Here is a 15,805-nt window from a genome sequence, read left to right on the forward strand (position 1 = left end):
CTAACCTCCTTTCCTCTAACCTGCTCCTCTAATCCCCTCTTCTCTAACCCCCTCTCCTCTAATCTCCAATCCTCTAACCCCCTCTCCTCTAATCCCCTCTTCTCTAACCCCCTCTCCTCTAATCCCTCTCCTTTAATCCCCTCTGCTCTAACCCCCTCTTCTCTAACCCCCTCTCCTCTAACCCCAACTCCTCTAAACCCCTCTCCTCTAATCCCCCCTTCTCTGACCCCCTCTTCTCTAACCCCCTCTCCTCTAACCCCCTCTCCTCTAACCTCCTATCCTCTAATCCACTTTCCTCTAACCTCCTATCCTCTAATCCCCTCTCCTCTAACCTCCTATCCTCTAATCCCCTCTCCTCTAACCTCCTATCCTCTAACCTCCTATCCTCTAACCCGCTCCTCTAATCCCCTCCTCTCTAACCCCCTCTCCTCTAACCCCCTCTCCTCTAATCCCCTCTCCTCTAACCCCCTCTCCTCTAACCCCAACTCCTCTAAACCCCTCTCCTCTATCCCCTCCCCTCTGACCCCCTCTTCTCTAACCCCATTCTCTAACCCCCTCTGCTCTAACCCCCTCTCCTCTAACCCCAACTCCTCTAAACCCCTCTCCTCTAATCCCCCCTTCTCTGACCCCCTCTTCTCTAACCCCCTCTCCTCTAACCCCAACTCCTCTAAACCCCTCTCCTCTAATCCCCCCTCTCTGACCCCCTCTTCTCTAACCCCCTCTCCTCTAACCCCCTCTCCTCTAACCTCCTATCCTCTAATCCACTTTCCTCTAACCTCCTATCCTCTAATCCCCTCTCCTCTAACCTCCTATCCTCTAATCCCCTCTCCTCTAACCTCCTATCCTCTAACCTCCTATCCTCTAACCCGCTCCTCTAATCCCCTCCTCTCTAACCCCCTCTCCTCTAACCCCCTCTCCTCTAATCCCCTCTCCTCTAACCCCCTCTCCTCTAACCCCAACTCCTCTAAACCCCTCTCCTCTTATCCCCTCTCCTCTAATCCCCTCTCCTCTAACCTCCTATCCTCTAACCTCCTTTCCTCTAACCTGCTCCTCTAATCCCCTCTTCTCTAACCCCCTCTCCTCTAATCTCCAATCCTCTAACCCCTCTCCTCTAATCCCCTCTTCTCTAACCCCCTCTCCTCTAATCCCCTCTCCTTTAATCCCCTCTGCTCTAACCCCCTCTTCTCTAACCCCCTCTTCTCTAACCCCAACTCCTCTAAACCCCTCTCCTCTAATCCCCCTTCTCTGACCCCCTCTTCTCTAACCCCCTCTCCTCTAACCCCCTCTCCTCTAACCTCCTATCCTCTAATCCACTTTCCTCTAACCTCCTATCCTCTAATCCCCTCTCCTCTAACCTCCTATCCTCTAATCCCCTCTCCTCTAACCTCCTATCCTCTAACCTCCTATCCTCTAACCCGCTCCTCTAATCCCCTCCTCTCTAACCCCTCTCCTCTAACCCCCTCTCCTCTAACCTCCTATCCTCTAATCCACTTTCCTCTAACCTCCTATCCTCTAATCCCCTCTCCTCTAACCTCCTATCCTCTAATCCCCTCTCCTCTAACCTCCTATCCTCTAACCTCCTATCCTCTAACCCGCTCCTCTAATCCCCTCCTCTCTAACCCCCTCTCCTCTAACCCCCTCTCCTCTAATCCCCTCTCCTCTAACCCCCTCTCCTCTAACCCCAACTCCTCTAAACCCCTCTCCTCTATCCCTCCCCTCTGACCCCCTCTTCTCTAACCCCATTCTCTAACCCCCTCTGCTCTAACCCCCTCTCCTCTAACCCCAACTCCTCTAAACCCCTCTCCTCTAATCCCCCTTCTCTGACCCCCTCTTCTCTAACCCCCTCTCCTCTAACCCCAACTCCTCTAAACCCCTCTCCTCTAATCCCCCTTCTCTGACCCCCTCTTCTCTAACCCCCTCTCCTCTAACCCCCTCCTCTAACCTCCTATCCTCTAATCCACTTTCCTCTAACCTCCTATCCTCTAATCCCCTCTCCTCTAACCTCCTATCCTCTAATCCCCTCTCCTCTAACCTCCTATCCTCTAACCTCCTATCCTCTAACCCGCTCCTCTAATCCCCTCCTCTCTAACCCCCTCTCCTCTAATCCCCTCTCCTCTAACCTCCTATCCTCTAACCTCCTATCCTCTAACCCGCTCCTCTAATCCCCTCTTCTCTAACCTCCTATCCTCTAACCTCCTCTCACCTAACCTCCTCTCCTCTAATCCCCTCTCCTCTGATCCCATTTCCTCTAATCTCCTATCCTCTAATCCCCGCTTCTCTAACCCCCTCTCCTCTAACCCCCTCTCCTCTAACCTCCTATCCTCTAACCTGCTATCTTCTAACTCCCTCTCCTCTAATCCCCTCTCCTCTAACCTCCTGTCCTCTAACCTCCTAACATCTAACCTGCTCCTCTAACCCCCTCTTCTCTAACCCCCTCTCCTCTAACCCCCTATCCTCTAACCCCCTCTCCTCTAACCTCCTATCCTCTAACCTCCTCTCCCCTAACCTCCTCTCCTCTAATCCCCTCTCCTCTAATCCCCTCTCCTCTAACCTCCTATCCTCTAACCTCCTTTCCTCTAACCTGCTCCTCTAATCCCCTCTTCTCTAACCCCCTCTCCTCTAATCTCCAATCCTCTAACCCCCTCTCCTCTAATCCCCTCTTCTCTAACCCCCTCTCCTCTAATCCCCTCTCCTTTAATCCCCTCTGCTCTAACCCCCTCTTCTCTAACCCCCTCTCCTCTAACCCCAACTCCTCTAAACCCCTCTCCTCTAATCCCCCTTCTCTGACCCCCTCTTCTCTAACCCCCTCTCCTCTAACCCCCTCTCCTCTAACCTCCTATCCTCTAATCCACTTTCCTCTAACCTCCTATCCTCTAATCCCCTCTCCTCTAACCTCCTATCCTCTAATCCCCTCTCCTCTAACCTCCTATCCTCTAACCTCCTATCCTCTAACCCGCTCCTGTAATCCCCTCTCCTCTAACCCCCTCTCCTCTAACCCCCTCTCCTCTAATCCCCTCTCCTCTAACCCCCTCTCCTCTAACCCCAACTCCTCTAAACCCCTCTCCTCTATCCCCTCCCCTCTGACCCCCTCTTCTCTAACCCCATTCTCTAACCCCCTCTGCTCTAACCCCCTCTCCTCTAACCCCAACTCCTCTAAACCCCTCTCCTCTAATCCCCCTTCTCTGACCCCCTCTTCTCTAACCCCCTCTCCTCTAACCCCAACTCCTCTAAACCCCTCTCCTCTAATCCCCCTTCTCTGACCCCCTCTTCTCTAACCCCCTCTCCTCTAACCCCCTCTCCTCTAACCTCCTATCCTCTAATCCCCTTTCCTCTAACCTCCTATCCTCTAATCCCCTCTCCTCTAACCTCCTATCCTCTAATCCCCTCTCCTCTAACCTCCTATCCTCTAACCTCCTATCCTCTAACCCGCTCCTCTAATCCCCTCCTCTCTAACCCCCTCTCCTCTAACCCCCTCTCCTCTAACCTCCTATCCTCTAATCCACTTTCCTCTAACCTCCTATCCTCTAATCCCCTCTCCTCTAACCTCCTATCCTCTAATCCCCTCTCCTCTAACCTCCTATCCTCTAACCTCCTATCCTCTAACCCGCTCCTCTAATCCCCTCCTCTCTAACCCCCTCTAACCCCCTCTCCTCTAATCCCCTCCTCTAACCCCTCTCCTCTAACCCCTCCTCACCTCTCCTCTATCCCCTGCCCCTCTTCTCTAACCCCATTCTCTAACCCCCTCTGCTCTAACCCCTCTCCTCTAACCCCAACTCCTCTAAACCCCTCTCCTCTAATCCCCCTTCTCTGACCCCCTCTTCTCTAACCCCCTCTCCTCTAACCCCAACTCCTCTAAACCCCTCTCCTCTAATCCCCCCTTCTCTGACCCCCTCTTCTCTAACCCCCTCTCCTCTAACCCCCTCTCCTCTAACCTCCTATCCTCTAATCCACTTTCCTCTAACCTCCTATCCTCTAATCCCCTCTCCTCTAACCTCCTATCCTCTAATCCCTCTCCTCTAACCTCCTATCCTCTAACCTCCTATCCTCTAACCCGCTCCTCTAATCCCCTCCTCTCTAACCCCCTCTCCTCTAACCCCCTCTCCTCTAATCCCCTCTCCTCTAACCCCCTCTCCTCTAACCCCAACTCCTCTAAACCCCTCTCGTCTATCCCCTCCCCTCTGACCCCCTCTTCTCTAACCCCATTCTCTAACCCCCTCTGCTCTAACCTCCTATCCTCTAATCCACTTTCCTATAACCTCCTATTCTCTAACCTCATCTCCTCTAATCCCCTCTTCTCTAATCCCCTCTCCTCTAACCTCCTATCCTCTAACCTCCTAACCTCTAACCTGCTCCTCTAACCCCCTCTTCTCTAACCCCCTCTCCTCTAACCCCCTATCCTCTAACCCCCTCTCCTCTAACCCGCTCCTCTAATCCCCTCTTCTCTAACCCCCTCTCATCTAATCTCCTATCCTCTAACCCCCTATCCTCTAACCTCCTCTCCTCTAATCCCCTCTCCTCTGATCACCTTTCCTCTAACCTCCTATCCTCTAACCTGCTATCTTCTAACTCCCTCTCCTCTAATCCCCTCTCCTCTAACCTCCTGTCCTCTAACCTCCTAACATCTAACCTGCTCCTCTAACCCCCTCTTCTCTAACCCCCTATCCTCTAACACCCTCTCCTCTAACCTCCTATCCTCTAACCTCCTCGCCCCAACCTCCTCTCCTCTAATCCCCTCTCCTCTAATCCCCTCTCCTCTAACCTCCTATCCTCTAACCTCCTATCCTCTAACCCGCTCCTCTAATCCCCTCTTCTCTAACCCCCTCTCCTCTAATCTCCTATCCTCTAACCCCCTCTCCTCTAACCTCCTATCCTCTAACCTCCTCTCACCTAACCTCCTCTCCTCTAATCCCCTCTCCTCTGATCCCCTTTCCTCTAATCTCCTATCCTCTAATCCCCGCTTCTCTACCCCCCTCTCCTCTAACCCCCTCTCCTCTAACCTCCTATCCTCTAACCTCCTCTCCCCTAACCTCCTCTCCTCTAATCCCCTCTCCTCTAATCCCCTCTCTTCTAATCCCCTCGCCTCTAACCCCCTCTCCTCTAACCCCCTCTCCTCTAACCCCTCTCCTTTAACCCCCTCACCTCTAATCCCCTCTCCTTTAACCCCTTCACCTCTAACCCCCTCTCCTCTAACCCCTCTCCTTTAACCCCCTCACCTCTAATCCCCTCTCCTTTAACCCCTTCACCTCTAATCCCCTCTCCTTGAACCCCCTCACCTCTAATCCCCTCTCCTCTAATCCCCTCTTGTTCTTTCCCCCACTTTTTCCCCATAGAGTGATATCTTGATCTCTTTATGGATTTTCTCAGATCTCATCTTTCCAATTGATTACTTCTCAAGGAACCTCTACTGCTCTCTAGCTTTTCCTGTTCCTGTTCCCATTTAAAACCCTGTTAGAATTCCTCAAACAATACTGCTGCCGTGGTCCTCACCTCCTATCTCTTTCTATATTCTATCTCTTTCTATATTCTGTACTATATTGATCTCTCTCCTCCCTCTTCACTAACGCTTTCATATGAAAATCATTGCTGTGCTCACAGCATACTGAGCGCAGCATGGAGCCTGGATAATGGGGACCTGTCTGGTGTATCCTCTGTCTGTAGCAGACTGTATGATAATGGTCATCTCAGCTTCCTGTAGCAGACTGTCTGATAATGGTAATCTCAGCTTCCTGTAGCAGACTGTCTGATAATGGTCATCTCAGCTTACTGTAGCAGACTGTCTGATAATGGTCATCTCAGCTTCCTGTAGCAGACTGTCTGATAATGGTCATCTCAGCTTCCTGTAGCAGACTGTCTGATAATGGTCATCTCAGCTTCCTGTAGCAGACTGTCTGATAATGGTCATCTCAGCTTCCTGTAGCAGACTGTCTGATAATGGTCATCTCAGCTTCCTGTAGCAGACTGTCTGATAATGGTCATCTCAGCTTCCTGTAGCAGACTGTCTGATAATGGTCATCTCAGCTTCCTGTAACAGACTGTCTGATAATGGTCATCTCAGCTTCCTGTAGCAGACTGTCTGATAATGGTCATCTCAGCTTCCTGTAGCAGACTGTCTGATAATGGTCATCTCAGCTTCCTGTAGCAGACTGTCTGATAATGGTCATCTCAGCTTCCTGTAACAGACTGTCTGATAATGGTCATCTCAGCTTCCTGTAGCAGACTGTCTGATAATGGTCATCTCAGCTTCCTGTAACAGACTGTCTGATAATGGTCATCTCAGCTTCCTGTAGCAGACTGTCTGATAATGATCATCTCAGCTTCCTGTAGCAGACTGTCTGATAATGGTTATCTCAGCTTCCTGTAGCAGACTGTCTGATAATGGTCATCTCAGCTTCCTGTAGCAGACTGTCTGATAATGGTCATCTCAGCTTCCTGTAGCAGACTGTCTGATAATGGTCATCTCAGCTTCCTGTAGCAGACTGTCTGATAATGGTCATCTCAGCTTCCTGTAGCAGACTGTCTGATAATGGTCATCTCAGCTTCCTGTAACAGACTGTCTGATAATGGTCATCTCAGCTTCCTGTAGCAGACTGTCTGATAATGGTCATCTCAGCTTCCTGTAGCAGACTGTCTGATAATGGTCATCTCAGCTTCCTGTAGCAGACTGTCTGATAATGGTCATCTCAGCTTCCTGTAGCAGACTGTCTGATAATGGTCATCTCAGCTTCCTGTAGCAGACTGTCTGATAATGGTCATCTCAGCTTCCTGTAACAGACTGTCTGATAATGGTCATCTCAGCTTCCTGTAGCAGACTGTCTGATAATGGTCATCTCAGCTTCCTGTAGCAGACTGTCTGATAATGGTCATCTCAGCTTCCTGTAACAGACTGTCTGATAATGGTCATCTCAGCTTCCTGTAACAGACTGTCTGATAATGGTCATCTCAGCTTCCTGTAGCAGACTGTCTGATAATGGTCATCTCAGCTTCCGGTAGCAGACTGTCTGATAATGGTCATCTCAGCTTCCTGTAGCAGACTGTCTGATAATGGTCATCTCAGCTTCCTGTAGCAGACTGTCTGATAATGGTCATCTCAGCTTCCTGTAACAGACTGTCTGATAATGGTCATCTCAGCTTCCTGTAGCAGACTGTCTGATAATGGTCATCTCAGCTTCCTGTAACAGACTGTCTGATAATGGTCATCTCAGCTTCCTGTAGCAGACTGTCTGATAATGGTCATCTCAGCTTCCGGTAGCAGACTGTCTGATAATGGTCATCTCAGCTTCCAGCTTCAAGAGGAAGTGATGCTGTACGGCCATGTTATTTCAAATGTAGCTGATGTATAATACCGTTGTTAATCATGTCAATATCCGCCTCGCACACCTACAGCGTAAAGCAGCAGACAGACAGACACTCTGCTTTGACAAGGACAGACATACAACACATACACACACACACTCACATATGCGTACACACACATGCTCATCAAATACGGAGGCTGCTAGGGGGTTTCTACAGTAAGTGGATGCGGACGGAGTCAAAAAGTGTTTCATCTCCTCTCAACCCACACTGACTTACTGAGACAAAGAAAGAAAAGGCAGAGAGAGGCCTGCTGAGCTGGAGCAGTGACAGGTAATACATGCAGAGCAGCTGCAGGAAACACACACAGCTTTAGTATTGACTGACACAGACTCTATACACACACACTGACATATCTCCTAATAGCTCCCTATTAGCCCTCATGAAACGTACTTAGTTTCAGTCACAAATACTGTGGCATCTCTGCCTGAGTAGATCTCTCTGTTGTCAGAATCCATAGAATACCTCTCATAGCACACACACTCACACAGACCAGCATGCACCGTTCCTTTGTGTGGCTGACTGTCAATCAAACCGCCTGCCCATATGAGACCCGACGGCCATTGAGCTCAGCCATATGTTGTTATGAGTAATAGAACACTGCTCAACATAGGCATTCTTCTTACACGGTCTATCTAGAGGAATTTAGCTCAGATGCTACTGCAGGAATGTAGGATAAATGAAGGGTTCATTATATGTGTCAGACGATTGCTAGGAGTGGTGGTAGGAGTCAGGCGCAGAGAGCAGAGGTACGGAACTTTGTGTTTATTTAAATCAAAAAACACAACACGAACAACGCCAACACAAACGGCGTGGGAAAAATGCCAAGTGCCCAAAACAGGTGCACAGCCAGCATACAATATCACAGTCGTAAATCGCCAGCACATCCAATGACAAAAAACACAACCTGACGCTAAGATAATCCCGCACAACACTGGGCGGGCTAACCAGGCTTAAATAACCAAAATTAAAAGACAAATGAGGAACAGGTGCAAACAATAAGACAAACCAAACGAAAAGGAAAAAAGGATCAGCGGCGGCTAGTAGGTCGGTGACGACGACCGCCGAGCGCCGCCCGAGCAGGCAGGGGAGCCACCTTCGGTGGGATTCGTGACAATATGTGCTGTGATGCCAGGGATGGAGCCAGGTCATTTTGATTGCTTACAGTGTGAAATTCCATTCTACCGCTTTGTAGTTCATGCTAAAATGGTAATCGATTTACTACTTGAGAAGACTCACAATGCAAGCCTTGAATTATTGCAACTGCTTTCCTCCAAGCTGATGGAACTAGGTTGGCTCTGAAAACACTATAAACCAGCTGGGCAGTGCACTGCTGTCAAGGTATTTACCTTCATATTTTAGTAGAAGAGGAATCAGGTGTAGTAGCCATGATGAACAACTACAGAACTCTTTACAGGCAGACTGCTGTAGTCACTAGAATGAATAACATCTCTGGCAGACTGCTGTAGTCACTAGAATGAATAACATCTCTGGCAGACTGCTGTAGTCACTAGAGTGAATAACATCTCTGGCAGACTGCTGTAGTCACTATAATGAATAACATCCTCAGCAGACTGCTGTAGTCACTAGAATGAATAACATCTCTGGCAGACTGCTGTAGTCACTAGAATGAATAACATCTCTGGCAGACTGCTGTAGTCACTAGAATGAATAACATCCTCAGCAGACTGCTGTAGTCACTAGAATGAATAACATCTCTGGCAGACTGCTGTAGTCACTAGAATGAATAACATCTCTGGCAGACTGCTGTAGTCACTAGAATGAATAACATCTCTGGCAGACTGCTGTAGTCACTATAATTAATAACATCTCTGGCAGACTGCTGTAGTCACTAGAATGAATAACATCTCTGGCAGACTGCTGTAGTCACTAGAATGAATAACATCTCTGGCAGACTGCTGTAGTCACTATAATGAATAACATCCTCGGCAGACTGCTGTAGTCACTAGAATGAATAACATCCTCGGCAGACTGCTGTAGTCACTAGAATGAATAACATCTCTGGCAGACTGCTGTAGTCACTAGAATGAATAACATCCTCGGCAGACTGCTGTAGTCACTAGAATGAATAACATCTCTGGCAGACTGCTGTAGTCACTAGAATGAATAACATCTCTGGCAGACTGCTGTAGTCACTAGAATGAATAACATCTCTGGCAGACTGCTGTAGTCACTATAATGAATAACATCCTCTGGCAGACTGCTGTAGTCACTAGAATGAATAACATCCTCGGCAGACTGCTGTAGTCACTAGAGTGAATAACATCTCTGGCAGACTGCTGTAGTCACTAGAGTGAATAACATCTCTGGCAGACTGCTGTAGTCACTAGAGTGAATAACATCTCTGGCAGACTGCTGTAGTCACTATAATGAATAACATCCTCGGCAGACTGCTGTAGTCACTAGAATGAATAACATCCTCTGGCAGACTGCTGTAGTCACTAGAGTGAATAACATCTCTGGCAGACTGCTGTAGTCACTAGAATGAATAACATCTCTGGCAGACTGCTGTAGTCACTAGAGTGAATAACATCTCTGGCAGACTGCTGTAGTCACTATAATGAATAACATCTCTGGCAGACTGCTGTAGTCACTAGAGTGAATAACATCTCTGGCAGACTGCTGTAGTCACTATAATGAATAACATCCTCGGCAGACTGCTGTAGTCACTAGAGTGAATAACATCTCTGGCAGACTGCTGTAGTCACTATAATGAATAACATCCTCGGCAGACTGCTGTAGTCACTAGAATGAATAACATCTCTGGCAGACTGCTGTAGTCACTAGAATGAATAACATCTCTGGCAGACTGCTGTAGTCACTAGAATGAATAACATCTCTGGCAGACTGCTGTAGTCACTATAATGAATAACATCCTTGGCAGACTGCTGTAGTCACTATAGTGAATAACATCTCTGGCAGACTGCTGTAGTCACTATAATGAATAACATCCTCGGCAGACTGCTGTAGTCACTAGAGTGAATAACATCTCTGGCAGACTGCTGTAGTCACTAGAATGAATAACATCTCTGACAGACTGCTGTAGTCACTAGAATGAATAACATCTCTGGCAGACTGCTGTAGTCACTAGAATGAATAACATCTCTGGCAGACTGCTGTAGTCACTAGAATGAATAACATCCTCGGCAGACTGCTGTAGTCACTAGAATGAATAACATCTCTGGCAGACTGCTGTAGTCACTAGAATGAATAACATCTCTGGCAGACTGCTGTAGTCACTAGAATGAATAACATCTCTGACAGACTGCTGTAGTCACTAGAATGAATAACATCCTCGGCAGACTGTTGTAGTCACTATAATTAATAACATCTCTGGCAGACTGCTGTAGTCACTAGAATGAATAACATCTCTGGCAGACTGCTGTAGTCACTATAATGAATAACTTCTCTGGTTTACCTTCATTGATGGTTCGCTGCTTATTCATTAACATGAGTAACTTCACATATCCACGTTTGCGTAACCATTTACAGCTCTTTAGAATAAGTCTATTGAACCATAACGCTGAGGAGCAGATTATGCTGAGGACGATGCATGTATTAACAGTGGAGGGAGGAGGATATATGGTGGGCAGGCAGACAGTGTGACAGTCAAACAGACAGACACCCTGGGGCATGACATGAGGAGATTCTTACACACACATCCGCACACACACACACTCCATTATTTTGGTGGTTAAAGCCTGTATGCGAGAGGATTGTGAACTAAAAGACAGTGGAAGTCTGCATAAACACCCAGAGTCAGAGCTTCCTTGTTTCCCATGTCAAAATGAATGATGCTATTGTCTACTATGTCTTAAGCCCAGAGTCTCCACTGAATCAGTATTTAAAGCTTTAAGGCATCTATCCCTCCTATCCCTCTGTCTTTCTCTCTCTCTGTTTCTCCCCCCTTCTCTCTTACCCCTCTCTCTCTCTCGCTCTCTTTTTCTCCCCCCTTTCTCTCACCCCCCCTCTCTCTATCTCTTTTTCTACGCCCTCTCTCTCACCTCTCTCTCTCTTCCCCCCACTCTCTCTCTCCCCTCTCTCTCTCTCCCGCCTCTCTCTCTCTCTCTCTCTCTCTCTCTCGCTTTCTTTAGGATTCTTATAATGTTAATGAGGGGGAAGCAGGACCTCCAATCAGGGCAAAGAAAAAGGAAGAGACCAATCCCAGTGCAGACAGAGGGATGAAGGGAAGGTATGGCTGGAGAGCGTTAGACTAGTCTAACCCTCCTCTCCTCCTCCTCCCCCCACCCCCTCATATTTCTCTTCTGGGTGGTACAACCTAGTAGACTACAAAACACCCCTCCCATGTGCCTCACTGCTCTCTGTACCAGGCTGGAGAGAGTGATCTGATTCTTCTGAAGCGCATGTCAGAGAGGAGGAGGAGGGAGGGAATGAACCAGGAAGAGAGAGCGAGAGAGAGAAGGCAGCCTCCGGTTGACAGTACATGGAGGTCTGCAGGAGCTCCAGAACCAGGAAACATCCCTTGCTGCTGCGCCTGGTGTGTGTTCCGCCTGCTGCTTTCACAAGGGGTAAGTCTGAAGGGTGCTCACACACTCTGTCACACACTCTGTCACACACTCTGATACATACTCTGATACATACTCTGATACACACTCTGATACACACTCTGATACACACTCTGTCACACACTCTGATACATACTCTGATACATACTCTGATACACACTCTGATACACACTCTGATACACACTCTGTCACATACTCTGATACATACTCTGATACATACTCTGATACATACTCTGATACATACTCTGTCTACATTTGTCTGTTCATTGTCTTGCTTGCCTCAGCTGCCGTAACTTCCCAGGCTCATACACACTGGTTTATTGCCAAGCTTGACTCACTCACAACACCTAACATGTCTTGTTTTAAACAAGGTAACAGATACACCTGGATCATTTCAAATGGACAGACCTGAGAAGAGACCGTAAAACAGGCACTCCTTTTGACTAGCATGGCATCACCTGAGGGTCAAAGTTGGACCTTCGTCTTCTTAAGTTCCTCAGTCTCTTCCTTCCTTTTTCTTTGTTTCCACAGCCGGTAGAACACAGAGCACCTCCTTCTTTTTTGGAAAGATAAGAAGGAGCGTTGCTAAGAACGAAACACGGCACTCTGATAGAGAGAGGCACTTTTGCTGCATGTAATCAATTTCATACAGTGTCTGACATGTTGTCATGGAATCATTAGGCAAAATCCCCTGGAGACAAAGAGTTGCTTGAAGAGCCCAGAGCAAAGAGGGACGTCTGTGTGTTTCATTTACATCGCGTAATGGGATCAATGCTGAGAGACGCACAGTCGCTGGTACACAATCAGCCTTTCACATCACACCAGCCTCCACACAGACACCTCACTCTGAAAATATCTGCCCATTTAGCTGCCCTGCCCAAAACCACTAAGTCATTTTTCTCCGAGGCATGCAGGCACAGCCCCATGTATGATGGGCCAGTGGGTTTTTATTTTCCTCCAGCGAAGACCAGAGAGAAAGAGAGAGGGGGGTAGAGAGAGAGAGGATACAGTGTTGTGGAGGGATTGGTTGGTTGGTTAACCCTGTAGATTCAGGAGCCAGAGCGTGCTGCATTAGATGGAGTGGGAGGACATTTCACCCCTAACGTGTCCCTATTAGAGGCGCTCCTGTGTCTGTGTGGCTCAATTGACAGAGAATGGCACTTGCAATGCCAGGATCGTGGGTTGGATTCCTACTGGAGCCATACAAAAATGTGTGCACACCATGCATGACTGTAATCCACTTTGGATAAAAGCATCAGCCATATTGGACTGGTGTGACCGGTCCTGGCCAGTGTGACTATGGCAGCCATGTTACAGAGTTGATGGGCCTTGACAGCTGACTGGTGGTGACTCCAGTGGTAGACAGTGATGGTGGAGAGGGGATGTGATGGAGAGGGGATGTGGTGGAGAGGGGATGTGGTGGAGAGGGGATGTGATGGAGAGGGGATGTGATGGAGAGGGGATGTGATGGAAAGGGGATGTGGTGGAGGGGGATGTGGTGGAGAGGGGATGTGGTGGGGAGGGGATGTGGTGGAGGAGAGGGGATGTGGTGGTGGAGAGGGGATGTGGTGGTGGAGAGGGGATGTGGTGGTGGAGAGGGGATGTGATGGAGAGGGGATGTGGTGGGGAGAGGGGATGTGGTGGAGAGGGGATGTGGTGGTGGAGAGGGGATGTGGTGGTGGAGAGGGGATGTGGTGGAGAGGGGATGTGGTGGAGAGGGGATGTGGTGGTGGAGAGGGGATGTGGTGGAGAGGGGATGTGATGGAGAGGGGATGTGGTGGGGAGAGGGGATGTGGTGGAGAAGGGATGTGGTGGTGGAGAGGGGATGTGGTGGTGGAGAGGGGATGTGGTGGTGGAGAGGGGATGTGGTGGTGGAGAGGGGATGTGATGGAGAGGGGATGTGGTGGGGAGAGGGGATGTGTTGGTGGAGAGGGGATGTGGTGGGGGAGAGGGGATGTGATGGAGTGGGGATGTGATGGAGAGGGGATGTGATGGAGAGGGGATGTGGTGGAGAGGGGATGTGGTGGAGAGGGGAAGTGATGGTGGAGAGGGGAAGTGATGGTGGAGATGAGGATGTAACTCTAAATTGGATAGCTGTGCTGTGGCATGAACCTCCCTCTCTCCTGACACTGCTTCTTGTAGGATTTGTCCTCAGCAGAAATCACATCTATAAATGCCATAGTGGAAGGTGTGTGTGTGTGTGTGTGTGTGTGTGTGTGTGTGTGTGTGTGTGTGTGTGTGTGTGTGTGTGTGTGTGTGTGTGTGTGTGTGTGTGTGTGTGTGTGTGTGTGTGTGTGTGTGTGTCTGGGAGATCTCCTTAGTTGGCTCAGGAGGAGCAGGTAGATGAGCCGCCATGGAGCCCCACCCCACAGGTTGCCTAGGAGGGGTTGTCTAGGAGGGGATGTCTAGGAAGGGTTGTCTAGGAAGGGTTGTCTTAGAGGGGTTGTCTAGGAGAGGTTGTCTAGGAGGGGTTGTCTAAGAGGGGTTGTCTAGGAGGGGTTGTCTAGGAGGGGTTGTCTAGGAGGGGTTGTCTAAGAGGGGTTGTCTAGGAGGGGTTGTCTAGGAGGGGTTGTCTAAGAGGGGTTGTCTAAGAGGGGTTGTCTAGGAGGGGTTGTCTAAGAGGGGTTGTCTAGGAGGGGTTGTCTAGGAGGGGTTGTCTAGGAGGGGTTGTCTAGGAGGGGTGCTATATGTGACATTTGGAGCTCCTTCCTGTCTCCCTCTCTCTCCGATGTCTTTACACACACATCTATCTCTCCCTTCCTTTTCATCTGAGAAAGAGGTTGACTTTCCCAGACGTTTCTCCTGTTTAGCCAACACCCACTCCTTTAGTCTTTTATATTAATTGCCCAGAGGGGGATGTATAAGGATATGGTGCTATTAGATGTTTTTAGCCCAAATACATTGGGTCAGTTGAGTTTTCAGGCCCTTAAGCTTTTAATTATGCATTTTGATCAAAGGGAGTGGGAATTTGAATAGATATCAAAACCCACAGTCTACGAACTATTTAAAAAACGAATATCTGCTTAAACAACGAATGACTAGATTATATAGCAACCCCTTACAGCTATGAACAATTTCCAATACAAATGTATACACATTAATCCATATGGGTGTTAGTGTCAGGCTGGGAAATATAAGAGCCTTTATTTAGCCACCCGTAAGTTATTTATTTTATAGAGAGAGACAAATGAATTAAAACCAATATATGTATTACAGAAAATGACGACTCAATTTGATCAATCTGACATTGGAATCATCTGTCATTACTCCCTACAACAAATGATATGATGATATGATAATGATATGAACAATGTATATGCATACAGGTATGTTTGGCAAAATAATTAACTTAAACTAATATGATAATTCTGCACTAACGAATACAGCTGGTACTTTTATAGAATGGTATGGATAATGATTCTGTAGAGAGAATGTGTAAGAACTCTTTGACTTGTAGTATTACTGTGTACCATAGTCCCCCATGGTTCTTCATTCTGCTGTCAGAGGACGTATGCACTAACCAAATCATATCCCATAGCTTTGTGTTACTAGACTTGGGAATTCTAGACATAATTGTAAATCTGAAAAGGGATACTAAGTATTATAAAACAAGAAATTATTCAAACGTCACATGCAATTTTCACAATTATTGGACTTTTACTGGAATTCGATGAAATTCAACTTAAATGCTTTGGCATCCCTCTCATCCACTCATAGCCCTCCGCACTGCCTCATTCTTGCTATGCAGAGTTTGTCGTTGTAATGCTATTATGTGCATAGTACTCAGCCATGCATTCTGTGAAGTGCTTGGGCTAGCCGCTATATGCTGGAAAATCCTTGGGTGTGGTGGCATTGCTCACGTTGTGCTGAGGACATTGGACATTAGATTTACCATGCAAATAGCC

General features: G+C 48.1%; 1 long non-coding RNA gene across 1 annotated transcript in view; it reads left to right on the forward strand.

Annotated features, from left to right (window-relative positions):
• Positions 1 to 11,697: 11,697 nt before the first annotated feature.
• LOC123743183 (uncharacterized) overlaps positions 11,698 to 15,805 on the forward strand; it is a 30,449-nt gene continuing 26,341 nt past the window's right edge. The window contains exon 1 of the long non-coding RNA XR_006770000.1: positions 11,698 to 11,903. This is a non-coding gene — a long non-coding RNA (uncharacterized lncRNA). The remainder of the gene's footprint in view (positions 11,904 to 15,805) is intronic.

The sequence above is a fragment of the Salmo salar genome, chromosome ssa05, assembly GCF_905237065.1.
Source record: "Salmo salar chromosome ssa05, Ssal_v3.1, whole genome shotgun sequence".
Lineage (NCBI taxonomy): Eukaryota > Metazoa > Chordata > Actinopteri > Salmoniformes > Salmonidae > Salmo > Salmo salar.